Source organism: Motacilla alba, chromosome 15 (assembly GCF_015832195.1).
Source record: "Motacilla alba alba isolate MOTALB_02 chromosome 15, Motacilla_alba_V1.0_pri, whole genome shotgun sequence".
NCBI lineage: Eukaryota > Metazoa > Chordata > Aves > Passeriformes > Motacillidae > Motacilla > Motacilla alba.
The window spans coordinates 12,676,562-12,702,917 of NC_052030.1; positions in this window are offsets into that span (position 1 = coordinate 12,676,562).

A 26,356-nucleotide genomic window follows, 5' to 3' on the forward strand; every position below is an offset into this window, starting at 1 on the left:
CTGTGCCACGAAGGGATTTTGTGCCAAGCTCAGGGAATGTCATGCAGATGGAATTTCCATCCCCCTCTCCCCTGTCCTGCACAGCAGAGGGGCTCTGGGTTTGGAACTCCTGCCCAAAGCTGCCCTGCCCTGGGTCCATGCAAGGACCAGCCAGCCAGGGGCACACCATCCTCTCTGCCCAGGGAACAGCACAGCTGGGGTAGAGGAGATCTTCAAAACCCTTCAAAAGCAGCTTTCCTGCTCCTGCTTTCACTGGGAAATGGGGGCTAGCTAACTTGACCCAGCATTCCTCATCTCAGAGGCCCAGTCTGCTTAAACAGCTTATTTTGGATCTCATGAGCCTGTGCCTCAGTTTACCGACTTGTAAATAGGTAATTTTGCCTATTTGTGACTAGGTAAAAAAGAGAAATACCTGCCTATTACCTGTGCCCACAGGGCTCTGCCTACTCTTAAAATTTATATTGCTTGAACTCCACATTCCTGACCAAAACTGGCTGTGGAGGAGCACAGCAGCAGCTGATGAGGAAACCTGGAGGAGATTGATGAGAGCAGGGCTGGCGAGCAGAGGGACACTGGTGTCACCTCAGACAGATGGCTGTGCCAGCAGCAACGTGTCCTGGCTGTCACACAGCCTGGGCTCTGCAGCCACACGTGTGAGCACCCACAGACACCAGCCTGGCTGTCAGGCCTCACCATTCATTACCCTGGCACCAGTTTAAAGCCCAATTCTGAGGTGAGAGGACACATCTCAGCTTCTTCATTACCATTTGCCCCAGAGCTCCTGCAATCACAGACCCATCAGGGAATGCCAGCACAAATTGGTTTTGGCTAATAAATATCAGTCAGGGATAAATAATGAACCAGAGCTCCTTCACCTCTTTATTAATCTGTGATATTTGCTGTAAAAGCCTCCATGAAGGGAGCTCTGCCCTCACAGGCAATGAGGAGGGAAGGAATGCAGCAGGTTTTTGGGATCTGCTAGGCTGAGGCTCCCAGCAGGGAGTGATGTCCCTGTTCTGCAAGGGGGGGAATGCAAGATACAGAACTTTTCCCACATCCAGGGCACACAGGATTCATCAGCACTGGCTGGTTCTCATTCCTGCAGGGCTCATTTCAGCTGGACACAGCTGTGGAGGGGCAGAGCATGGCTGTGAGTGCAGCATTGGGCTCTCTGTGGGGCAGCCAGCTTGCACTGGCACACCAAACTTTAACCACCTCGTGGCAAGAACATTGCAGCAGAAAAAAGGGTGGGCAGCTGTGGCTGCCCTGGATCCCTGGAAATGTCACTGGACAGGGCTGGGAGCAGCCTGGACTGGTAAAAGCTGGCGCTAGGATGTGAGAGGCAGAGCCTGAGCTGTGAACTGGGGCTGAAAGGCTTCTCAGTGTGTTTGTCAGGCAGCAAGGAGAGCTGAGGAAGGAAGCAGGAAATCAGTACCTGCTTTTATTTAGGGGTTACACAATATGGAAATGGGTCTTATTTCCCTTTAATCCCTAAAACCTTCAGGAGATCCCGTACTCCCAGTGCCCACACTTCATTTTGCCACCTCACTCAAGTCCCACAAAGGAGGATGAGCTTTCCCTTCCAGCCCCCTGCATGTCTACCTTGCCTCAGCACTCATCTCATCAGGCTCCATAAAGATCCACCTCCCAAGGTGCTGGAGCAACTGGGGGTTAAACTTCTGGGACTCTTTCAGCTCTTCCTTGCTGGTTTTATTCACTTTTTAAAAATATTTAAAATCCTTCCAAGTTTCCTGCCTCGTTGAGGATATAATTTTGCCTTGGGTCTGGAGGCAGTCATGGCATTTTCTGACTGGCAGTGGAGGATTTTGGTCCTCCAGCAGCACATTCCCCTCCTGTCTTCTCTGAGGAACAACCTTGAAATTTTTTAACTCCACAATTAGAATTCTGAACTTGCTCTGGAGCGCCTCAGCAAAAGCTCTGTGTGAAATAGCTGTTTCTTGTCAGGCTCCTAAAATCCCTCGCGGTTAAACGTAATTTTTTAAAGGCTTTATTTGCTATCAAGCACCTGAATCCTGTATATTTCACAAGTTAATGAGCTCGTTTTTGAGGAGAAAATGTAGCTGTTAGGAATATTAACTGAAGTTCTGCTTACTGCCGGAGCGTGTGTAGGGTGTGTGTAAAAATCCTGCTTTAATGTCTAATCTTGGAGTAAGTCCCAGAAGAGATTGATTCAATTTCCATTCATTATGGGAGCAAAACTTAAAATTACCCCCATGTAGAGACACTCGCTGCTGGCAGCATCTTCCAGGCAGCAGGGAGCAGTGATGTGAGGCAGGGAAACCCTTCAGGTGCTGGTTAAAATCAAGGGTGGGAGTGGGAAGCTTCCCTGGGAGCGTTTTCCCCAATTCCCAGGATGTCTGTGACAAATCTTTGGTCGAACACCACTTAGTACTTCCCCCACATGAGCTGTTTCCAACATTTTGGGTGTTTTTCCCCACCCACCCCCCAAACTACGAGCTCAGACCCCACACACATCCTTGAATCTCAGCTGGGCTAACCAGGACAGGGAGGAATTCCTGCTCCTTGAGAACATCCAGGGTCAGCTCTCAGAGAAATCCCTCCCCTGCCATCACCCTCGGCATGTGACAAACCTCACAGCTGGCTTTTGGGGCGGGCAGGGGTGCTTTGTGCTCTGGAGTTTGCAGTTCACATTACCCGTTGGATTGGCCCAGTTGCTTCCTCACAGGATTTTTGTGATTGGCATCAAATCCCACCACACAGGAGGAAATGTTATCAATCCTGCTATTGACAGGTTGTAAAAGAGGATGAAAGACATGAGAGCCACTTAAGTGATCAAGAATCCCTTAATTGCAAGAGTATTAGGTGGAATCCCAAGTAAAGATAAAGGATTAAGAATTTAACACCACGAGGTTGCTTTCATTTCATCTCATTTGCTTTCTTTAGCCCCAGAGGAGCAATTTGTGCCCGTGGGGTATTGAACATCCTCAGATCCCACCCAGGAAAGTGATTTTAAGAACAATTTCCCTGCTTCCACTTGGTGTGAGTGCAGCTATTGTTTACAGATTGACTGCAAACACTATGATTACAAAATCAAGTGCTGCCTGTAAAGCAGGGCCAGATCAGCAGTGTCAGGGTGGCAGTGGACAGCTGAATTAAGTGTTCATCTTCTGGTTAGCAGTGCTTTGCTCACAAGCAGATTATTTTCCAGCACAGTCCATCACAATTCCTCCACGCCGTCATTACACTTTGCCTACTGCATGAAAATTCCGTGCTGGGCTCTAAAAACCACCTCCCTGCCAGAGAACCTGCAGCCAGGCTGGACAAGCCTCACCAGGAGATGCACTCACTCCATCCCTGGGGGTTTCTGAGCAATAGAAATCTGTATTTTTCAATCAAGCCTGGCATTACATCTCAGGATAAGGGAAAGTCCTGCCGAGCTCGACTTTGGCTGGCCATGATGGAATGGGGTTCTTTGGGCAAGGCTGGATGGGCTAACCCTGCCTGTGCTGGCAGCATCTGGGTTGAACAGCCAGAAGGTGCTTTTTGTACATTTTTGTACAAAATTAGTACATTTTTGTACAAAATAAGTACATTTTTGGCAGCCCAGGTAAGAGTCGGTGACTTTCCAAGCCACTCTGAGCCCCGTGCAAAACTGTGCCCTGCTCCACTGAGCAGACTCATTAATGTGCCTTTAACAGCCAGGAGCAGCAGAGGGGCCATCATCAAACCCAGAAAGCAAAGATATTTATCTGAGAGCCAGAGCTGAAACACCAGCTCACAACTTGAAGCTTTTGCAATCTTTCCTTGGACATTACTGAATGCTTGGGTGCAACACATGATTGTGGCAGTTTTTTTAATGTTAGAAAGAAGCCCTACTGATTTAATTATTTAAAAAGTAAATGTCTGAAGAACATTAAACCCAGAGTTAATTCTTAATTAAAATTCTAGGGTGCAAATCAAGCGTTCAGGCTCTAGGAGACTTCAAGCCTTGAGTTTCCATCAGTTTCTCAATGCAGCTCCAGTGAAGATGGTGGTCATTGATGCCCTAAACACTCAGGCCATTGGAATGTGTCCCTCAACACAGAAATTAGGGGATGAAGTGCTTTGTTATCCACCCCTGCTGCCTAAGCCCTGAGGGGCTCCTTCCCAGCACCTCTGGAATCCCAATTCCTGCAGGTCCTTCCCTCCCTGGTGTCTCCTTTGGGGCAGAGGGGAAGGTACAAACCCCACCCCACCAGCCTGTTTAACACAGGAAACATCCCCACAGCAAACAAACAAAAACACAAACACAAGCTGACAGGTTTCCCACACAGCTTGAGCTACAGATTTGTCTCCTTGGTTTGGTTTGGGTTTTGTTTTTTTTTAAATCTAAAATTTCTGGAGAGCCCACAGAGACATCTTGTGCCTGGATGACACATAGCAAGGCAGCAGTGCAGGAGGGGTCGTGCTGGGGATTTTGGAGGGAATTTTCAATGAGTTGGATTCTTCAGGAGAGGATGAAGTCACCTGTTGCTCTCTGAACAGGTGAACACTGTCCTTACAGGGGAACATCAGTGCTGAGAGCAGCACAGCTCCGGGTACCTGAGCAGCTCTGCTTGTTTGCCACCTGTGTTAGCAGTGCTGTGGGTGATGCAGAAGGGGGGGATCCAAAAACCTGACGGGCTGTCTCTGCAGGTTATTTCACTCTTGTCCTTGGGCACTGAAAACCTGCTCTGCACCCAAAAATCAAAACCTCTGGGCCTCTACTTTCAGTGCTTTTACATGAATGAAGTGTTCTGGCTTTAGGAGATAATGTGTCTGGCCAAAAACCTGCCAATATCTATATATATATATATATATATCAACATATATTCACCTGCCTGGGTATTCCACCTGCTCTGAGCATCCCCCCAGCTCAGAGCCCCAGGGGCTGGGCAGCACAGAGGAGGTCCAGCCAGTCCCACCCAGGGAGGACTCTGGACTCCAAGGAGACACTTTTCTAAAAGACCAGTGTTTAACTCCTGCCAGGGAAACAGCTCTGACAGCACTTGCTGCAAGTAGGGCAGTCCTGAAATATCTCAGCAGCTACGGCAGGCAAGGTGGGAAACTCGGAACACGAGGAGGAGAGGCTTTGAAGTGAGGTAAATGAGTATTTTAGGCAAGGAACCAAGGGGAGAGCCAAGCAGAGCCCAGCAGGCTGCTGTTGTCAGGAGCAACCCCACTTCCCCCACAGGCAGCCGTGCCCCAGGGCTCCCGGTTTCTCTCCTCCCTCCCGAGTGTCCCACTCTGTTTCCTGGCACCGCAGAGATTACAGAATGTGCTGACGTACATGAAATGATTTCTGTCCAAAACACCAAATTCCAGAATTTACAAATGCAAGAGACAGTTCTGAGAACAGGGAGAAAGATGGAAAAGAAATTCTGATGGCAGATCCTAGCTCTGTTTAGACCCCAAATTTCATTGTTGGGTCTATCCAAGCTCCTTGATTCCCAGTTGTTGACACCCACATACTCCATGAACTGCAGACATGCTGCAATCCCTAAGAACCCAGTGCAAACCAGCAGATATTAAATTAGCTGACATTAGATATTAAATTAAATTTACACTCCTGTTCATCCCTTCAACCCCACTGTAGTGCTCTGGTGGTCGATGCATTCCCCTCTATTGCTTTCCACCTCTTGCACATGGAACAAAAGGCTACAAAGTGCAGACATCAAGGAGAAAAATCCCAGTTCCACTACATTAACTGAAGCTGTCTACTATTGAAAGCAGTGATAGGTAATCTATAAAATAATTTCCACAACCCCACCATAAAAGAATCCCGTTCTCAGTGCAATCCAATAGCCCCCGTGGCTGGAAGGGAATTTATCCTACACTGAAAGTTACTCCACATGAAAACAAACAAGCAAACATGTTTTTATCTTGTAAAGCACACGTGTTCCTGATGTGTAGAGCAGCATCTTTGGAAATCACTGGGCATGAATTAAGGAAGCTTCAGTCAAGATCAAAACTTGGGTGACAGCACGAAGTCAGGTACGAAGAGCACAACTGTGTATAAACAAAAGGAACACTGGTAAAACCAGGTTTAACCACAGCTTGACAAACAGGCTGGGTGAGGAGCCCAGCTTACTTAACCTCCTGCATTAGCATAAAGTAAGTTTCCAAGCCATCCCCCAAAACAGGTCCAATTCTTTATTCCCTCTCATAAAACACATCCAGGAGTCCAGAACGCAGTTCTTTGTCCCTGGTAAAAGTCTCCACACCTCTGCACGCTCTCACACTGGGGGCTCAGCCTCAGGGGCTCAGGAGCCAGGCTGGCTGGGCAGAGGCAGCCCAGATGTGCCCCTCGCCCTTCCAGAACAGAGAGCACCCAAGGCCAGCTCCCCTCCTGGCAGCACCCTCCCAGCTCAGAGGTGCCACACAGATTTTCCAGGATGCAGAGCCAGTACAGAAACCTTCCCCGAGAGCTCCAAACCCTGCCCTCTTCTCTGTTCCTGGGTGAACTGGGATTTCCTCTGCGTGCTGCCGCAATCTCTGCATTAAAGGGGCTGCAGCAGCTTCCTTGGAAAGCTCGCAGCTGATCTTTCTGATCAAGCCTGGGCCCAGCAGAGCCCCAGAGAGCAGCAGGACCCTGCTCTCCACCTCACAGAAATGAACGCCAGGGAAAGAAGAAGAGTCAGAGATGAAGGCAGCTGCTCTCCACCTCATTTCTGCTCTTCCTGACCCACCCCAAGGCTCTGGGCAGGCAAATTGAAGCAGCACAGCCTGGTTCCAGCTGAAAGGAGGTGGGCTGAGCCTCCCATGCTGAACATTTCCATGCTCTGCCCTCTCCCATCTGCTTTCCTCCTGCACCCTGAGCTCTGGGCAGCGCAGGTTTGGTGGGGCTGGGGCAGGGGGAGCCATGGGAAAGCAATAACAAGCACCCCAGCTAACAAACGTGGAGCTGATGAGGATTTTATTTGGCCAAACCTATTCCATTTCCAGCTAAACAGCCAGTCCAATGAAGCCAGCCCTCTGCTTGCCCAGCTGAGGCTTTGCAGAGTCAAACATTAAAATGATTCAAGGCAGAGATAACACAGCTCCAGTCCCTGGCAAAGCCTCTTCAGCTGCTCATCACTCAGGATATTTCTGAATTCCTGAGCAGTGTGGGAAGCTGCAGTAAAGCTGGTAGTTTATGCCTGGCCCAGCTACAAATGGAGACAAGCTATTATTTTCTCTTTCCAAGAACGCGTTCAGTCGAATCCAATTTTTGAAAGCTTTGGAGAATAATTTGAAATATCAGGAATTTTGGGTTCCTTCTGAGCCCTGACACTTCTCAGTGGCTCGGAGGCTACAAACTCAAGTAGAACTAATGGCAAAACAGCTTCTTTGATTGCATTGTGAAGGTGCAGCTTGTGTAAGCAAATATCTGTCAAACATTCCCACCTCTGTGAAGCTCCTGCAGGTGCTTACTCCGAGTGGAAGCATTTTTAGTATAATTGCCATTAAATGAATTATAGGAAGCCAATATAATTTTACGACTGATGAAAAATATTGCCTCTTTACATCACTAAAACGCTTTTCAGAACTGCTGCGGTCGCATTTTGCCCGTATATTGTCTGCCAGTGGAGCTGAGACCCATGAAAGGAGGCCAGCTTTACAGAACCCTCGAAATGCAGTTTATGTGCAGCCAGAGACCCTGCACAGCCAGCAGCACACGCTCCCCTCTGCAGCCATGCCATGCAGAGCACATCCTCGGGATACAGAGCACATTCTCGGGATACAGAGCACATTCTCGGGATACAGAGCACATTTTGGGAGCACTGAGCACATTTTGGGAGCACAGAGCTTTCAGACAGCCCCAAACAGGCGCTCAGGCCACGCGGGAGCTCCAGCCCAGCTCCTGGAGGGGGGGTCTGCAGCAGCCACAGGGGATTCTCCCCAGCACAAACAGTCCTGTTTTCCAGGAGGGCAGAGCAGGAATTCCAGCCCCAGCCTGGCCCTGCCCTGCTGCTGCAGGAAGAGCCACCCCCTCAGAAGGGGGAGAAAGAGGAGCCCCCACCACCCCCTGCTCTCTGGCAGCCAAAACTAACCCCAAACCCTGCTCAGAAACCGCGCAGAACTTATTTTCTGCAGTACTTTTAGACTGCAGAAAAGAAGCTCAGTAATTTTATTTTAAATAAAATTTTAAATAAAATTTAAAATTTTAATATTTTAGCTCAATAATTTTACAGTTCATTTCCCAGGAGAAAAGGGAGGCAGAGGAGCCATCCCAGAGCAGGAATGAGTGCTGGGAGAATCAGGATTGGGATGAGTGGCCCATCATTGCCCTTGGCAAAAACCAACCTCAACAAAGAGGCAAAAACCAATCCACAGCACCGAACAGAGCAAGAAAAAGAAATGTATTGCTGTTCTTTTGCAGGATAAAATGCTTAAACAGCCAACTGTAATACGTGAGCTCAGCAGTGAGGGCTGGGTTTGCATTTGGGCTGTTGCAGTGGGGAGAAATCTTGCTCCTGCTTGAGCAGAGGGATGGCTGACACTGTCACTGCCAGGGTAAAGGAGCAAAGACTGCAAAGATGCACAAAAGAGAGACAGCAGCAGAAGAAGAAAGGCCCAAGCCACATCCATGGAATCAACAGTCAAAAAAACCACAAAAACCCAAACAAACACCCAGCATCCTTCCCTCAAACCAAGCTCCTGAGAAAAACCACAATGCATGTTTTCAAATGAACTAATTCTCTTCTCTGCTGCTGATTTCCTCTTTGGCTCTGCAGTGATTCTGTTATCAGGCTTCCCTAATGACACAGAAAAATAAATCCTGGTTTGCCATTCTTTTCCTCCAGATAATCTGCTCTAATTGAGTGTTTTACTGAGCAATCAATTGCACTTCACTCACTTTCCCAGGCTTGAATTGCAGAATTAGAAGGGAAGAACCTTGCTGGTACAGACCACAGTGCTGTGATCCTGGTGTGGGATGAAGCTCACCCTGGGCAGAGCGTTCCTTTGCAACATTTAACCCCTGCTCTGAGCAGGTGAAAGGAGACCTCAAATCCTCTGGATTTAGCAGAGTTTGGGAGAAGTCAGCACCAGGCTGGGACGGCAGCTCCCACTGCAGCACTGAGCTCTGCTCTTGGGTTTTAAATCTCCAGGCTGAACGTCTCTAAGAGTATTTAAAGGGAGGGGTAAGGAGGAACAAAATCTTGTCCCAGCTCCTGCAAACCCAGCTGTTGTGAGATTTGCAGGGTCCCAGGACGAGGGAAGAGATGAGGATCTTGACTCCATGTTCCAGAAGGCTGAGTTATTATATTGTGATATATATTATATTAAAATGCTATATTAAAACTACACTAAAAGAACAGGGAGAAAGGATCCATCAGAAGGCTGGACAGGAACAGAAAGGAATGAATAACAAAGGCTGTGACTGAGCAGAGTCTGAGCCAGCTGCATCCTTGATTGGTCATTCATTAGAAACACCTCCCTGGACCAACCAAGGCAGCACCTGCTGCATCCCACAGCAGCAGAGAGTTCTTGTTTGCATTTCCTTCCTGAGGCTGCTCAGCTTCTCAGGAGAAGAAAATCCTGGCAAAAGGATTTTCATAAAAATGTGGTGGTGACACCCAGCTGCCATAAAACCCCTCAGGAGGAGCAGTGCCAGTGAGAGGGAAGGAATAGCTGGAGGCGAGCAGAGCAGTGCTCTGTGATTTATCCACAGCAGGCATCACACAAATGCCATATTCCTGATTTAATAGTCTGCCATGTAAAAGTTGGAATTAGCTTCCAATGCATCCTGTTAGTGAGGCTGCAATGTGTAAAGTTAATGTGTGAAGGCATTTTTAATATCAGCTCTGGCTACAATTTCCCATCTAATTGAATGGAGAGGAGGGGAAAAAAGGAGTTTGTAAATCTGCCACTGCAATGGCCAGTTACAAGGTTTTTTATGGCTCCCTTGTAATGGAAACATCAAGTGCACAGGTAAGCACTGAAATTGTGGGTAAAAGCCATCAGTTTATTAGGGGATGTAAAGAACCAGAATGAGCTCCTTGGTCTCAGATTCATCCCTGTTCTTTATTGTACAGAGCAGCACAAAGGGAAGGCTTTGGCCTTTTTGGAATGTGCAATGCAGTCTGATAACTGAAATTTGTCTCAGTGGTGCTGGCAGCCAGCCAGCCTTGGGAATGCCAGTTCAAACATTTGCCTGAAAAATCCACGTAAAGCACAATGTTGGGCTGTGTTTGCAGCTGTCAGACCGAGTGCCCCCAGGACTGGATGATCAGAAGTTAAAAATGTATTCAGAGAAGAAGGTTGTGGGGTTTTTGTCTCAGTTACAGTAAAAGCCACAGAAAGGTAGCCTGGAAAAGTAAGTATTCCAGAAAATTTACCAGCATGAGGCTCAGCTTGGGATGCCCATCACTGCAATGCTAAAGCTGTGTGTTCACCCTCACCTGAACCATCCAGTGGGCTGTTTATTGTCTGTCAGCTCTGCAACACAAACATCCAGCAGACTCCAAACTGCTGCCTCATTATGTATTCCTCCATTACAGGGAAAGCATATTTAATTCCTTTCATTTAGTCCTTCTGCTTCAGGATCCTTCAAAGTCCAAGGGAATGTGAAGGTCCAAGAATGATGGTATCTGCTCTGCAAGCAGCAGATTTGAAGGGCTAAATGGTGTGAAAATAGTTAATAGTCCTTTTTCTTTATGCCTGTGTCCCCTGGTATTGGGAGCTCTTTCAGACATGGACTGTTTCTCACCATGGGGTCTGCTGCAGAATAACAGAGGTGGGAAAGGCACCAGATGCAGCAGCTCTCCAACACCCTGTCCACTCTCTGGGGCTTTAATTCCAGGGCTGGATATCTCTAATAAACAGAATTTATGGGTGGAGCAAAAGCAGGAGAGATTTTGCTGGAGAGACAGCAAAGGACAACTGCCTCCTTTTCAAAGCAGGTATGGTGAAGTGATACCTGCCCTGGCTCTGCACCAAGCTGCTTTGCAGACTCATTTAAAAGGAACAAGCCATTTTAATTAGCTCTCCCTGGACTCAGGGACATGTGGGTCCCAGGTGAGGGGGGAGCAGAGAGAAATAAATATATATAAACACTTAAATGGAGAGCAGGCTGGCCGGGTTGCCAGCTCTCTCAGCTCTGCCTTAATCACTTTGAAGAATCCAAGTCCACAGTGACCTCTGTTGTTCCTTTCATATTGGAGATTAAAAGATGAAGCACTGGTTCTGCAGCTGGTGAACACACAGAGAGGAAATCAATGACTCTTTCAGACAGGTCCCCGTGCAAAAAGGGTTATTGCAGACATGAAATAATTAATTTTAATTCAACTGTTTAAAAATAGACACTACAGAAAGAGAAATGGCCTTTCTTTCTACAAAAACAAGGCAAATGGATTTTTTTTTTTTCAGAAGCCAGAAAATCAGATGCCTCTCATTTTAGAATAGACCTTCAATTATATATTTTTTCCATTTCTCTCTTGATTTCAGGCAGTGAATCTGCTGGAGGAGGAGGTCAGGTAGTGCCCTGCATGCTCTCTGGGCTCCCTGTCACCACCACAAAGCTGTGAGCAGCAGGGGCTCACACACAGGAGCCTGAGCAAGGGCAGGGTTACACAGATCCTCCTGATGAGTTGAACAGCCAAATATTTCACCAGCACCTGCAGCTTGTGCTGTGCTTCCAGCTGGGGGCAGTCAGGAAAGCACAGAGCCCTGTCCCAGCCACCTCTCCCTGGCCTGGCCAGCAGGGAACAGAGGGCACAGCCCCCCAGAGCTGCCCTGCCTCACACCCCCATGCTGAGGATGCTGTGGGACACGGGGCTGCAGCCTGCTTTCCCCCCAGCCTGGCACCCCCTGTGTGGCTGGGGTTGAAAAGGCAGCAGCAGCTGAGCCTGGAGCTGGACCAAAGTCCTTGCAGTGCTCCAGCCCTGCAAGGGCAGCCTTTGAAGGCTTGTTTGCCATCCCAAGCTGCTCGGGAGCGATAAGCAATTCCACATGAAAAGGAGCTCAAGACACTATTTATTTTTCCTTCGTGTGTAACAATAAAACACTGAACATTGATGCCTTTTTCTGGAAAACAGCCTCCATTTGAGGCTCAGGAATTGCAGCCAGGTTAATTGCACACTGCGGTTTGCTGTTTGACCTTCTATTTTTATCTTTCCACAACTCCTCCAGGGAGCACCAGATGTTTGAGGGGATGATGCCACACAGCTGGATGGAGAGGAGCAAGCAGCCTGAGCTCCTGGAAGCACTGAGCAGTGTGAGATTCACCAGCAGTCCTCAGGCTGGCTCTCACATGGACAGAGCACAGTCTATTCCTTTAAACCCAGAAACAAAGCCAAGCTCAGCAAAATGCCATTGCTGGGGTTTCCAGACTGATTGACCAAGGCAAGGAACGCTTGGCACTGCCTGGAACTGCTCCTGCTCTGGGATACGACAGCCAGGGTCACCCCACCTCCAGCGTGGCAAATCCCCCAGGAATTAATGCTGCTACAGCTCGCAGGAACGGCATTCAAGACACTTCAGTCTCTAAAAAAGTTAAAACAATTCAGGAACCCAGGCACAGGACCCTCATTTGGCACTCCCCACCAGCCCTGCTTAGTCCTGCCCTGCCTTCATGGAGCTTTGGAGCTGCTCTCCCAGGGCCCAGAGAGCCCAAACTCTGATTTATCAGCTCCCCCAGGAGCAGGATCTGCTTTGCCCCTGCCCTTTGCCCAGCCCCATCACCCCAGAGGCTCCAGGAACGCCCAGGTTCAGCCACTGCTGCCTTCCCAAAGGGAGGAATGACCCAGCAGGGACTGCCAGCAGCTCTGCCCTGGGGGCTCCACAGCACAGCCACACCTGGGGGGCACCGAGAGCAATTCCTGCCCGAACACTTCCCAGCACGTGTGTCTGGGGCACAGCTGTGATGGGAAGGATTTCACATTCCCCCTCGTGCAGGGATCTGGGGCAAAGCTCAGGCCCCCAGAGAGCTCCTGCTATTTTGAATTTCTGAGCTGAAGCAGCTCTGTCCCCCCACAAAGAACGGCACCCTTGGTGATCACGGGCAGGTGAGGAACTGTTTGATTATTGAAATGATGGGAGCTGAACAGGTATGCTCAAAGCTGGGGGGAAACGTGTGTTCCTTTTGATAATAGTTTTATTTATTAATGAAAGTCATCACGCTGTAATGTCACCTAAATTAGCCTCAATTAATTTCTGAATTAATTAGGTGTGTTCCTGGTAATTTCTTTCTCTTCTTACACTTTTCAAGAACCTTTAAATGATAAAAGGAATTCTAGTACAAAGAAATGGAGAGGTCTCTCTATAACAGACATTCAAGATAAGAATAGAATAGATACAGAAGGCAGGAGGGTAAATCTCATCAAACTGCTTTGAAACCATATATTTGAAGTCAATCATTATATCAAAGTCACTGAAAGTCATCAAATACCCTCATTAGCCACAATTTTTGATTTTCAGAAGTGATAAAGGCTAATGGAACTGCAAGCTTTTCACCCCAACTCCAAACCATCCCCAGCACCAAATTTGGATTTGAAAGGGGCTTTTGGCTGGGGAAATATTTCTATAAATATTGTCTGTGGGCCTGCGCCTCCATTAGACAGAAAATTTTGAAGGCAAATTGAGCCTCCTCTAATTTTGCCCGAAGAGGATCAGGCCCACGTGGATTGAGGGTTGTTGGTGTTTTTGCAGCAGGGCAGATTTGAGTCATCAAAAAGGAACAAAACACAGAGCAACCGAAATTCTCCAGGTGCTGCACACCCCTGCAGGGTCCAGGGGGCCCTGGGCGTCCCCAGACAGAGCCCCACAGGTGACACTTCCCCCCCTAAATTACATTTGGGGGTTCACACAGAACTGCAGCATTTAATCAGCAAAATGAGCCTGGCGAGCAGCCTGCAGATTTTCTAGGTGGGGTATGAGGGGGAGAAAAAAAAATACAGAAAAAAAAACTTCTGAAAAGGAATTGTCCAAAACTGGTTTTTGGTTCTCTTCACCTGCCAAGGATTGCCAGAGGGGTCTTTGGGGCTGCAGCTGATGGTACAGAGAGGCTGCTTTATCTAAATCAACCCCCCCAGTGTATTACACATTCTTTACTATTACTCCAATGCTTCTAAAAATACAATTGGGAAGCTGTATAATCTGATCTGAAATTGCAGCTTATTTTGCCACAGAAGGAGGAAAGAAAAAAAGAAGAAAGGGAGAAGAGACTGATGCCAGTGACACGTTTGAGAACACATGATCTGTTTTGATAGCACATTGTATTTGCAGAGCCTGTCCCCAGGCAGGCTGCAATGAATTTGGAATCCAAAGGCACGTGGTCAGGCTAAGTGGAAATAATTCTGGTACCTTTCTCTCTGGCAGTACAGAAATGACAGAGGATGCAGAACAGGCATCCAAATATATATCCTCAGAATTTAATTAGAGAGAATTATTCTTGCCTACCTAGGATAATTGCAACATTATGTTGTGATGGCTGTTAGCATCACATATGCTTACAGATTAATAGTGTTTCTTCCATGTCTGCTTTTGATTTAATCAGGCCATCACTCATTACAATCATGCATGGCTGGTTCTACAAGATGAGAACGCATAAAAAAAACAACTTGCCTGGTCCACAGACCTGGAGCTGCAGGGCTCTGCCAGCAGCTGAGCAGGGAATTCACCCAAAATCCAGAATTCACCCTGAGCTGCAGCCAGCCACGTGTGTGCTGAGTGCCCTGGGCACGGCATTCCCAGAGGATTCCTTTCCTGCAGGTAGGACACAGCTCCTGAGTGACCCACGCTCCTGGATGTCCCTGTGGTTTGGGATGTGCTGGCCCACAGCCAAGCCTTGGGGCTGTGTTTGTGTCAGCCCCTCTCTCCAGGCTCTGCCCCACCATCAAACCCACCTGGGGATTCTGTGGGCCTCATGTACAATAAAAGAAGGAAAAAATACCAGTATGTGGCTACTTTGAAGCACAAGTGATCACAGAGGGACTAGATTTACACATAAAGATATACATTTATACACAAAAGCAAAATATACATTTCTACTGTGTCAAAACAGAGACTGAGCCTGTGTTTGATATTAGCACTGAAGTCCTGGCCACAACAGAGCAATTCAATCTTCATTCATATTTTTAAAAGCAATAACAACAAAAGATACAGCACCAAGTTAAAGACTCCTGAACAATTCTCCCAACTCTACAATATCATCAAGACATTAACCTGAGAACTGACCACAACTCAGATCAAAGCAGCAGACACAGATCCAGCAGAGCACCACAAACCCCATCAAAACCCCAGGGGACAGCTTTCTGATGCTTTTTTCCATGTGGCAGACAGGGCAGCAATGACTTTCATACATTTCCAAATAAATTGTAAAAGGCTTTTTTGGGTAACAGCTTAATTTCACAAATTCTGGCTGAACAAAGCTGCCTCCACACTGTCCATTGTTTGGAGCTGCTATTTAACTGGAGAACTTTTTTCTCTCTCCTTCTCCTCCCCCCGCCTCCCTTCATGCTGCAGGAATGCAATCCCTCTGAAAATAAGCACCAATGCCTAGGACACACATCTTTTAATGCAGCCCAGGAGCCACAATCACACCCTTAGAAAGAAGCAATCCGTAAAGCAAAATACACTCCGTGCCTGAATGCTAATGCAGCAATTAATCATTCTGAGATCCTTGCTCTCTCCCCTGCTCATTTTCCCTTGATTTTTTGATGTCAGAACCAACTCAGTAGAACAGCACACTTTTAAAAAATCATCTTTCAAGTAGCAACATTAAACACCCCAGAGTGGAAAGCAAACAAATCAATAGATATCACAGCGCCCGTGGTACAGCGAGCCGCAGTTGCAAAGACACACGTGCCACACTCCTTCTGAAGGGAGCAAAACCCACCTGAAATCCAGCAGCAGCTCTGCTCCAAAGCCCACCCAGCATTCCTTCTTCCTGACCCCCACGGTGGTGGTGCCACCAGACCCAGGGGCTTGAAGGGAAACGGGCCCCATTTATCCCTCTAGAAGCACCTCATGCTCACAAAGCCCTGTGCCAGGCAAAGCCCTCCCAGCAGCACAGCCTAGCACAAAAAACACCACTGAGGAGGCCAGAAGCGACCCCACAGCAATGGCAGAACAAGGAAAAACTCCACCAACAACACGTATTTTAAGGGTTCTATAGAAGCTGAAAGCCTTCCCTTACCTTTGGAAGCACAACAGGAGCCACCAGCAGCAGGACAGCAGGCTCATCCAGCAGCAAGCAAGGGAAGCTTCTGGTGGTGGGTTTTATGGGTTTTGTGGTGGGTTGTGGGTGGTGCCAGCACAGGTGTTGCCAATATCAAGGCTGGTTGGGCTGGTTCTGGCACAGGTGTTGCCAATATCAAGGCTGGTTGGGCTGGTTCTGGCACAGGTGTTGCCAATATCAAGGCTGGTTGGGCTGGTTCTGGCACAGGTGTTGCCAATATCAAGGCTGGTTGGGCTGGTTCTGGCACAGGTGTTGCCAATAGCAAGGTTGGTTGGGCTGCTTCTGGCACAGGTGTTGCCAATATCAAGGCCGGTTGGGCTGCTTCTGGCACAGGTGGTGCCAATAACAAGGCTGGTTTTGGTTGGTTCTGGCTGGTTCTGGCACAGGTGGTGCCAATAACAAGGCTGGTTCTGGTTGGTTCTGGCTGCTTCTGGCACAGGTGTTGCCAATAACAAGGCTGGTTGGGCTGGTTCTGGCACAGGTGTTGCCAATATCAAGATTGGTTGGGCTGGTCCTGGCACAGGTGTTGCCAATAGCAAGGTTGGTTGGGCTGGTTCTGGCTCAGGTGTTGCCAATATCAAGGCTGGTTCTGGCTGGTCCTGGCTCAGGTGTTGCCAATATCAAGGTTGGTTCTGGCTGGTTCTGCCACAGGTGTTGCCAATATCGAGGTTGGTTCTGGCTGCTTCTGGCACAGGTGTTGCCAATAACGAGGCTGGTTGGGCTGGTTCTGGCACAGGTGTTGCCAATATCAAGATTGGTTGGGCTGGTTCTGGCACAGGTGTTGCCAATATCAAGATTGGTTGGGCTGGTTCTGGCACAGGTGTTGCCAATAACAAGATTGGTTCAGGTTGGTTCTGCCACAGGTGGTGCCAATATCAAGGCTGGTTCTGGTTGGGTCTGGCTGGTCCTGGCACAGGCGGTGCCAATAACAAGGTTGGTTCTGGCTGGTTCTGGTTGGTTCTGGCTCAGGTGTTGCCAATATCAAGGTTGGTTCTGGCTGGTTCTGGCTGGTCCTGGCTCAGGTGTTGCCAATATCAAGGCTGGTCCTGGCTCAGGTGGTGCCAATATCAAGGTTGGTTCTGGCTGGTCCTGGCTCAGGTGGTGCCAATATCAAGGTTGGTTCTGGCTGGTCCTGGCACAGGTGTTGCCAATATCAAGGCTGGTTCTGGCTGGTTCTGGTTGGTTCTGGCTGGTCCTGGCTCAGGTGGTGCCAATCACGAGCAGGCTCGTTAGCTGTGGCTCCTGTGCCCCCTGCCCCAGGGTGGGCTCAGCCAGAGGAGGTGGCGATGCCCAGCTCGGGTTTAATGCATTCCGTGTTTGGAGCCACACGTGGCAATTAACATTCATTTGAGGAACAACGGGCTGATTAATCAGCTGGGATTGTAAATTACACACTTGCATTTGAGGCCGGTTTTGTTTTGTGCATGGTATTTAGCTAAACCCGTGATTAAAGGCCAAGTTCTGAGGCCTCGAGGAATAAACTTCAGCTCTGATGTTGCTGATAAAGGCAGGAGTTTTCAGAGAATCCCATTCTGTGGGGTGGTAAAGAGAAATTAGGTGTTTTGCACTTTGTCAGTGATGATGAAATCCGGGAGCCTTTTAAACTCAGTGAAGATTTGTCACGGCGCTGCAGAGGGGACACAGGACTTTACTAGCAGAGCAGGGAAGAGGGAGAACATAGATTAGAGCTGGGATGCAGAAATCACAGTGACAGGAACACAGAGCTTTGCTGCTGCAGGTCAAAGCAGCTCAGCACTGGGTATTGATCCCAGGGCAGCCAGAGGATGCCCTGCAGAGCCAGCTGCTGGGGATGGAAGCAATAAAATCACCTTGCATTGCTCCTTGCTTGTAATGATGTTTATCACTTTTTTATTACCATGGCTCTCTGGTTTTCCACAAAGAGTTCATGTTGGTTTGTGGGTGAGAAGCAGGCCAGAAACAGGAAGGCTTTGGGGCACCCCAGCTGCAGCAGGGGTGCAAACCATGCTCAATCCCATGCCCTAACCTTCCTTCCCAAGTGCCTCTTCCCGCACAGTTTGCTGCCTCATCTCCTTGGCTGAGCCTGACACTTTCTGTCATGATTTTGATTACTTTCCTGCCTTCCTCCTGAGTCATTCTGTTGTGCTTGGCCAGCCCTCTGCACCCAGGTGCTACAGACCCACTAGGCAGTGTCACTGCTCTGTGACCCACCCTCCTGAGCACAGCAGCTGCAGAGCAGCTCTCAGCGCCCAGGTCAGAGCTTGGGCCCATCATCTGGGCTCAGAAAATGGTGATACTGCTTTAAAAGACTAAATAAAAGAATTCTTTAACCCGAGTGCTGTTACGCTGCAGCATGGAGGAGAATGAGCAGGGCTCCCTCCAAGGGTTCCTTCCATTGCCTCAGCTCTGTCACGTTGATTGCTTTGGATCTCCTGCTCATCCCTGGAGGATCAGCATTACTGACTGGGAAATAGGATGGGATTGCCCTCCCAGTGCAGAGGGCAAGCCCAGGGCTGTGACCAGCTCTGTCCCCCCTTCACACACACCTCTCTGCACTCAGGTCTCACCAGACCCTCTTTCCCCTGCAGAGCTGCAAAGCTGCCTCACAGGAGCCTCACAGGAGCTTTCCCTCTGTCAGGCAGAGCAGGTTGAATTGGAAAGACTCGTTCCCAAAAAGAATTGTAATAGAAAAATGGTAAGGCTCTCAACAGATATTATTTGCATGAGATCACCGAACTGCCAACCATCAGTCTGTAGGTGAGCAGCAGCCAACAGTCAAGGACTTCAGCCTTCACTCTGAGCTTGCTAAGAGAAGTTCTCCTGATAATTAAACACTAATGTTCTTCCATGAGTACATTATAATGAAATAAATTGCTTCAAGGGAACAATAAACTGCAGGCAGCATCTGAAGCATGCTAACAGCACAGAGCATTTGGCTGCTGCAAGCTTCACTCAAAGAGGAGGAAGGTAATAACATCTCAGAGGCCATTTAGAAAAACAATTTTCTGAACTTTCAGGGTTTGTAGGGACAAACTGGGGCACTCCAGTGAGTGATGTGGCTCGTTCTCAATGGCTCACCTGGGATGGAAACACACACACGGTGCTCATCTGGGGAGCAGGGACAGCTCTGGGGTCAGGGCTGGGTTTGGGCTGTGCTGTGCCCTGAGAACACCCCAGAGTGTTCCTCTTCAGTTTTTCCTGCTAATCTCTCATTACAGCACCTGCCTGCTGTGTTTTGGATGTGAAGGGTGCCTGTAGCTCCCCTGGGGAGCCTGCCTGGCCCCACAGCCCTCCAGCACTGCACTCATCTCTCGGGACACAGCTCACAGCAAATTCAATAACAATTCAGACAAAAGCCAGGCCCCTCAACAGCAACATTTACTTGCCTCCTAAAGCAGAATAAATGAAATTATCATTGTGGCTTCCTAATACTTAAAGTGGGCTATAGAAATATTTATAAAGAATTGAGAAAGTGCATTGCACATATGTTTCAAATTGAATGAAACTGTGCACGTGCCTCTGTAATTTAAGATAATATCCTGACATTTGAAGATGTAAGTTGTGAGCACAGCAGTAAAAAAAAGTTTAACTGTTCTCTCCCTGCAGGGCAGCAGTGAGGGATTTGTCTTTCTTGGCTTCTTCAACTTTTGGAGCTGGTGGAAAATACATTTTTCCTATCATTCTGCTTGTATTGAACACCAGGTTGAGCTTGTCCTGCTTGAAGAGTTAGCTGCTGCAAAGGGCTGATTTAAAAGGACAAATCACGTTCATGTTTGTAGTGCAATTTGCGAGCAGTGATGAACATGTGAATGGGAGAGCTGCACATGGTGAAAACTCTCTGGCACCAATTCCCAGCAGCCATTGTGAAAGTGAAAATACACAGAGATCACTCTGAGAAATCTCCAACAAGAAAGAGAAGTCTCCCTTCTCCTGCTCCCTCAGTGTGGCACAATGCCTGTACCCTGGCCCTCAGCCAGGACAGATGGATTATCACCAAACAAATCTCAGCAAAGCCTCCTTGCATTTACATAATGTAAGTTCCTAACGTTTAAGCAATTAAAAGGATTGGTGCTTATGGCTTTAAAGAACTTGTGGGTTAATTACGACTCACTCGCTCTGTGCATGTGATGGGAGAGGGAAAATGAAGATTTTGGAAGTTCAGGAACCTGCTCACTGCTTTACCCTACATGGGGCACACTGCTTTGTTGAAGGACATTTTTTTTGCTTGAGGAGGAATAATAAGGTTTGAATTTCAATTTGTTTTCAATGCGCAAATCCCCTTCCATAAAATCTTTTTGGATTGACTTCTTTAAAGTTGTGAAGGCACAGTTTTACATGAGGAAGCTGAAGACAGCCCTTCTTGGCTGTATTCTGAATTCCACCCTTTTCTTTGATCTGGCCTTGCAGTTCAGATGAACACAGGTGCCTTGCTGGGTCCCCAAAGCCCTGTGGAACAGAAATCCTGATTTTTGCAGCACCCCGGGGAACAGACACTGCCTGAATGTGGTTTCCAGCCATGGAAAGCACCTTTTAACCTGCTTTTTGACACTGATGGGTTTTCCCATGCAGGAAAGGGTGGCGTTCCCTGAAACTGTGGGGACAGCAGGAGAGGGTATCAGTGACTGCAGTGGGCAAGCAATAAACACAACCACAGCTCCTGCTCCCACACGCCAGCAGGAACAAAGGCAGGGCTGTGTTTCGGTTGAAGCTCTGTCACTCAGTACAAAATAAATTTCAAAAGTATTAATTTTTTAATTTATATTTTCAATTATCCCGGTTTCCTTTCTTGTTGCGACTCATTTCGTTCTGGAGATGCTTTTTTGTTTTCAAGGTAAGAAAATAGACATTAAAAGTGGTTTCTGGTACACAGCATTCAACTCTGATGAAAAAATACAGCAGGCAACTAAATTGTAGCCCGGAAAAGCTTCAGTGGGTTCTCCTGCTGAAGCTGAATGATGGTTGTGCCAAACGTTTGCAAAGCTGAATAAGAAGTTTTTTATTATTGTAACAGGGCACAGAGGCTCCAAGCATCACCACTAAAATGCCAAGCAACTCTTGGGTGCTGCACACAAAGATTGAGTCAATGGTCAGTGCTAATAAAATCAAATAAACAAGGAAATCACATCAGGGAGGAAAAAAAAAAAAAAGAGATTAAAAAACCCATGGGGGCTTTATGATTTATCAGCTGATTCATGCAAGGACATTGAGAAAGCCTTCACCTGGAAGGAGCACTTAAATCCAGACCTTTGCAGCCCTGTTCTTTCCGTCCTTAAACAACTTCCTGTCTCAAAGTGCAAAGAAAATTTTCCTGATCTTTTACCTCTTTTGTTCTGCCCCATTTTATTACTTTAAACTACATTTAAAGGACACTGATTTTTCCTTTGTGAAAACTGAGTATTAACCAACATTAAAGCTCCATCCTTTGATTTCTCTACATTAGATCAAATTTAAAATTGCATGTTACTGAAAAAAAAAAAACCACCAAACAAAAAAAACCCTAATCCTTTTTTTATGGAATTCAGCTCTATTTTTACTTACTTTTTTATCCTTCTTTTCCTTTCCATTTTGTTCTGTTCTATCACAATAGGCCTCCTGGTAAGTAATACCAGTTAATAGCAATTACTTAAAGTATATTTTGTTTAGTAGAGAAGCAAAAATCATCCTTGATTTCTTGATGTGTTCTGTAATCCATGTCATATGGATGGCTCTGTAAATCTTTCTAATGCCTAATAAAATACCCTACTGAATAGCACACTCATTACATATTAAACTGAAAATTCTGCTGCCTAAGTGCTGGTGTGTGGCTTGAAAACAATAAAACCAGCACAGAGTTATGAATTACAATCAGTTTTCTACATTTCTGATTCATAAAAATACATTTTTATGCTCCATCCTTAGCCAGCATCTGAACTTTTCATCCAGCCTGTGCCAAATGAATGCAATCAAAGCCTACTGTCTTTATTTACTGCTGCATAAGAAAATGCCCCATTGTTTCTAAATTTGACCCCCCATGAATGTTCAGAAGGTTGGGTTTACTTATTCTTGTCACTCATTGTTTTGTTTTGCTTCCAGGTCAGGGCTCACAAAATCTGAATTTCCTCCTCCAAATGTTTTTTGTATTTCCTGTGTGCTGCTTTGGCATTCCAAATGAATGCATTTGGGTTCTACGTGTGGCTTTGCCTGGTGTTCCATTCCTCTCCTTCTCCTTCCATGATGCATTCAGAACAGCCTGTTTGAGAGTAACCCCAGCACCCACAGTCCTGGGGAGCTCTGTCCGACCTTTTCCACAATTCCAGCTTTCCTGAAGTCTCCAGCAGCACAAACTGCACACAAATCATTTCCCTTTTGCTCTGAAGAGGTCATTTGTAGAAGGAGGAGAACAGCAGTGCTCTGTGAAGGGGAGGCCATCAGAGGGCTGGCACCATCCAGTGGGGTGCTACAAACAGAATTATCAGCGTTTCTCGCCAGCACTCAGCCCTGGAAATGCAGAGGAACAGGCAGTGGCTCAGCACATGGAGAGGGAGGCAGGTTCTGCCCAAAGATGGGACAGGAATTAGCTGGGATGGAGCTCCAGCACTGCAGCTCTTCTGGGCCTTGGCACTGCCTGGGGTGAACCAACGGCACCTGGCAGATGAAACCACAGAACCCATCACTCCAGGGGCAGAGGAAATGCCAGGAGGCAACCAGCAGCACCAGCACAGAGCCCCAGGAGCAACCAGCAGCACCAGCACAGAGCCCCAGGATCAACCAGCAGCACCAGCACAGAGGCACAGGATCAACCAGCAGCACCAGCACAGAGCCCCAGGATCAACCAGCAGCACCAGCACAGAGCCCCAGGATGAACCAGCAGCACCAGCAGAGCCCCAGGATCGACCAGCAGCACCAGCACAGAGCCCCAGGATCAACCAGCAGCACCAGCACAGAGCCCCAGGAGCAACCAGCAGCACCAGCACAGAGCCCCAGGAGCAACCAGCAGCACCAGCACAGAGCCCCAGGATGAACCAGCAGCACCAGCACAGAGCCCCAGGATGAACCAGCAGCACCAGCACAGAGGCACAGGATCAACCAGCAGCACCAGCACAGAGCCCCAGCAATCCCCAGCTGGATTCCATCTCGTGGGATGAATTCAGCCAGGGCCACCAAGCTGATCCCACCCAGACCTCTGCTCCTGATGCCCGAGCTGGAGGGAAGCAGTTGGGAAACCATCTCTGCTGTGCCAGCTTCCTGCAGGATCAAAGTTCGGGGGCTGTTCTCAGTTTGAACGGCTCTGGTGGGAAGAACAAGAGGAAAAAAGATGGAACCATCCAGATTTTCCTGGCAGTGTTGCCTGTGGCCGGGTGTCTGTCTCTGCATCCTTTTGACTTTGCAACACTTCTTGCTGGCAGGAGTTTTTTCTACCTCTGCTGTCCTCATCATTTCCATTTTTCTGCTGTCTTTGTCCTTTCCCCATCCCTGCCTGTAACCTGTAGCCATGAAACCCAGAGAATTACAGAAGGGAAGAAAGTTTCTGCGCTGGCAGCACCTGGTCAAGAGGCTTGAGAGGCAATGGGGAGTTGCAGAAGATATCCCAGCCACAGAGTCCAACTTTTCCCACAGATCTGTCCGTCCCTCTCCCCCCACATTATCCACGTTGACCCATGTTATTTTTGACACAATTTTAACATTCCTGGCCCCAAGATGTGGGGTTTTTCTCTTTTGTTCGTGTCTTGGGCAGCTCCCACGGTTACCCACCCCAGCTGACAGGGGTGCAGCTCTCTGCTGAGCCTCCTTCACCTGCTCAGGGTGAAATGAAAAGTTTGACTCCAATTAGCAATCCCTAGCAGTTGCTGAAGGTAGAGAAACAATCACTTTACCACGAAGCTGAACCCACGGGGGTTTGTACAGGATTAAACAGAGCACAGAGGGTACGATTTCTGGAAGAAAAGAGGATCTAAAGGAAAGTAACATCACTCAGATCAGGTGAAGAGATACTTGACCGGAGAAGGTCAGGAAAACTTTTAAAAGTTTGGGATAGAGGAATCTGCAGCTTTCTCAGCTGGGGACGACTGAAAACTCGTCGTTCAACCTTACACCTCACATGAAAGGATTTCCCATCTGTGGAACAGCAAGACTGAGGAATTTTAGAGAAGGGAGTGCAGGAGATGGCAGGAGGATCTCTGTGTTGGTCTGCTGTTGATTGTTAAAGCATCCTCAGCTTCTCACCAGAATGTTTCATTCCCAAAAAGTCTCTTAGGAGATCAGTTGTCCTTGAAGAAACTTTATGACTTGAAAATGAATAGAAAAGGATGAGGAAATATTAAGGGTAAGTACAGTTTTCCAACACCTCCACTTGCAAAAAAAAGGAGCTCTCAGCCCCTTTTGTTGTTTGGTTTTTTTCTTTTCTTTTAAGCTTCCACATCCCTAAATATATTCCACTAGTTTGGCAAGGTGGCTGGAAAAAGGAAGTTGGATTTGATCTGCAGATGGGCATGGCAGGGAGTGCTGGGACTCAGACTGATTCTGAGCTTATGCAGCAGTTAATTTATTGCTGGGCTAATTGAATAATGCATGAGACCTTCCACCTGAGACTGCTGAAGTTCCTTTATGATCTCCATGCAGCTTTGGAAGGGCTGTGATAAACCTCTTCCAGCTTACATCCGGTACCTACGCTGGGACATTCTGAGTGTCAGCTTCTGAAATATGGAGTGGTGACTGCATGCCATGGAAATTTGCTCAGATTTGGCAACTATTTAATGGTGCTTTCCATATTTTCCCCCGAATTTTTATCATCCCAATCAATTCAGAAGAAGATGTAACATTCAGATCTTAATAAGGCTGTAAGCAAGCATTTCTTTCCTTTATAATTTTCTATTAATTACACAGCAGCTAATGACTTTTAAGAGTCTGCTATTAATTAATTTACATTGGCTGTCTTTAATTGCCTATTAAGTACCTGGACTCATTTGCGAGATTTACATGGAATTGTTGCCAAAAATGTCTTGTGCAACTGCACCAGATCCTTTTTCTGCCTGAATTCTCTATTGTTCCATGCCATATCTATCATGGTTACTTTCCTTTTGCACAGCTAGCCTCTTAGCAGCTTAGATCTAAAAGCATTTAAAGTAATTATCCTCTGTAATTACCTTCCTCCATTTCCCTGACTCTTTTCTAATAGTAAAAAAGCCAAGAAAAAAAAAAGCCCTGCTCAACAACAAAACAGATTTGATCAGCTGTTGGCCAGGCATTAATTATTTACAAAGAATAACTGTGTAATCTATAACAAAGCATACACTAACAGTTGAGACTTGTCCCTGAGGCTAGAAGATGAATCTATCCTCCAAGGAAAATTTTTAAATTGCACAAAAATTCTGCAATTCCATGCTGGGAAGAAAATGAGCTATTTTTAGCATTTCAGATTGTGTGGGATATTTCCCTGGTCATGGCCTGCAGAGATGGGGATGGGGTTTTCCACCTCAAGCAGATTTTCCAGCAGACCATCCCCAGCACATCCCTCCCTGCCCAAATGCCCAGTCTGGAGGAAGCTGCCAAGAAAACAGGAATGGTTTTGGAGCCGAATCCATTGGAAGGGTCCCTGACACGAGCACGTCGCTGCCAACACTTGCACTTCACAAAAAGGCATTTTCCAGGGGAGGAATATTCCACAGGAAAATTTGTCTGCCTCTCAGTAATTGGCCGTGCCCTGAACCAGGAGTGCTTCTTCCTTTTCCCCCTTCTGTAATCTTACCTAACATAGCTGTGGATGTTCCTATTATCCATACAAATGTCTAATCCCTTTTGAATCCCACTAAATCCTTATCTGTCCCACAGGGTAAATTTTCTTTGTGTAAAAACCCTGATTCCTTTTAGCCTTTTTCAGATTTGTAAGTGATCCATCTCTCTTGTCCTTGGATGATGAGAAAGGGTAAACAGGAGTTTCCTTCCACCTGCTGTGAGTTGTTTTGCATACCTCTCACACGTTCTTATTTCATGAGCTTCTCCTCCAGGATAATATCCTTAATCCTTTCCAGCCTCATTTCATAGGGAGGGGGTTTGTCTAAACAGGACACTTTTCCCTTTGGATGGAGAAGAAAATAAAATTATGAGATGTGAAATGTATCATTTGACTCAGCAGAACTGTAATTTCACACAAGCATCATTCCATTGAAATCAGCATCTCCTGGTGTGCCGGGCTTGGCTGTGCTCTGCAGTGGCACCATGTCATCTTCTGTCCTCTGC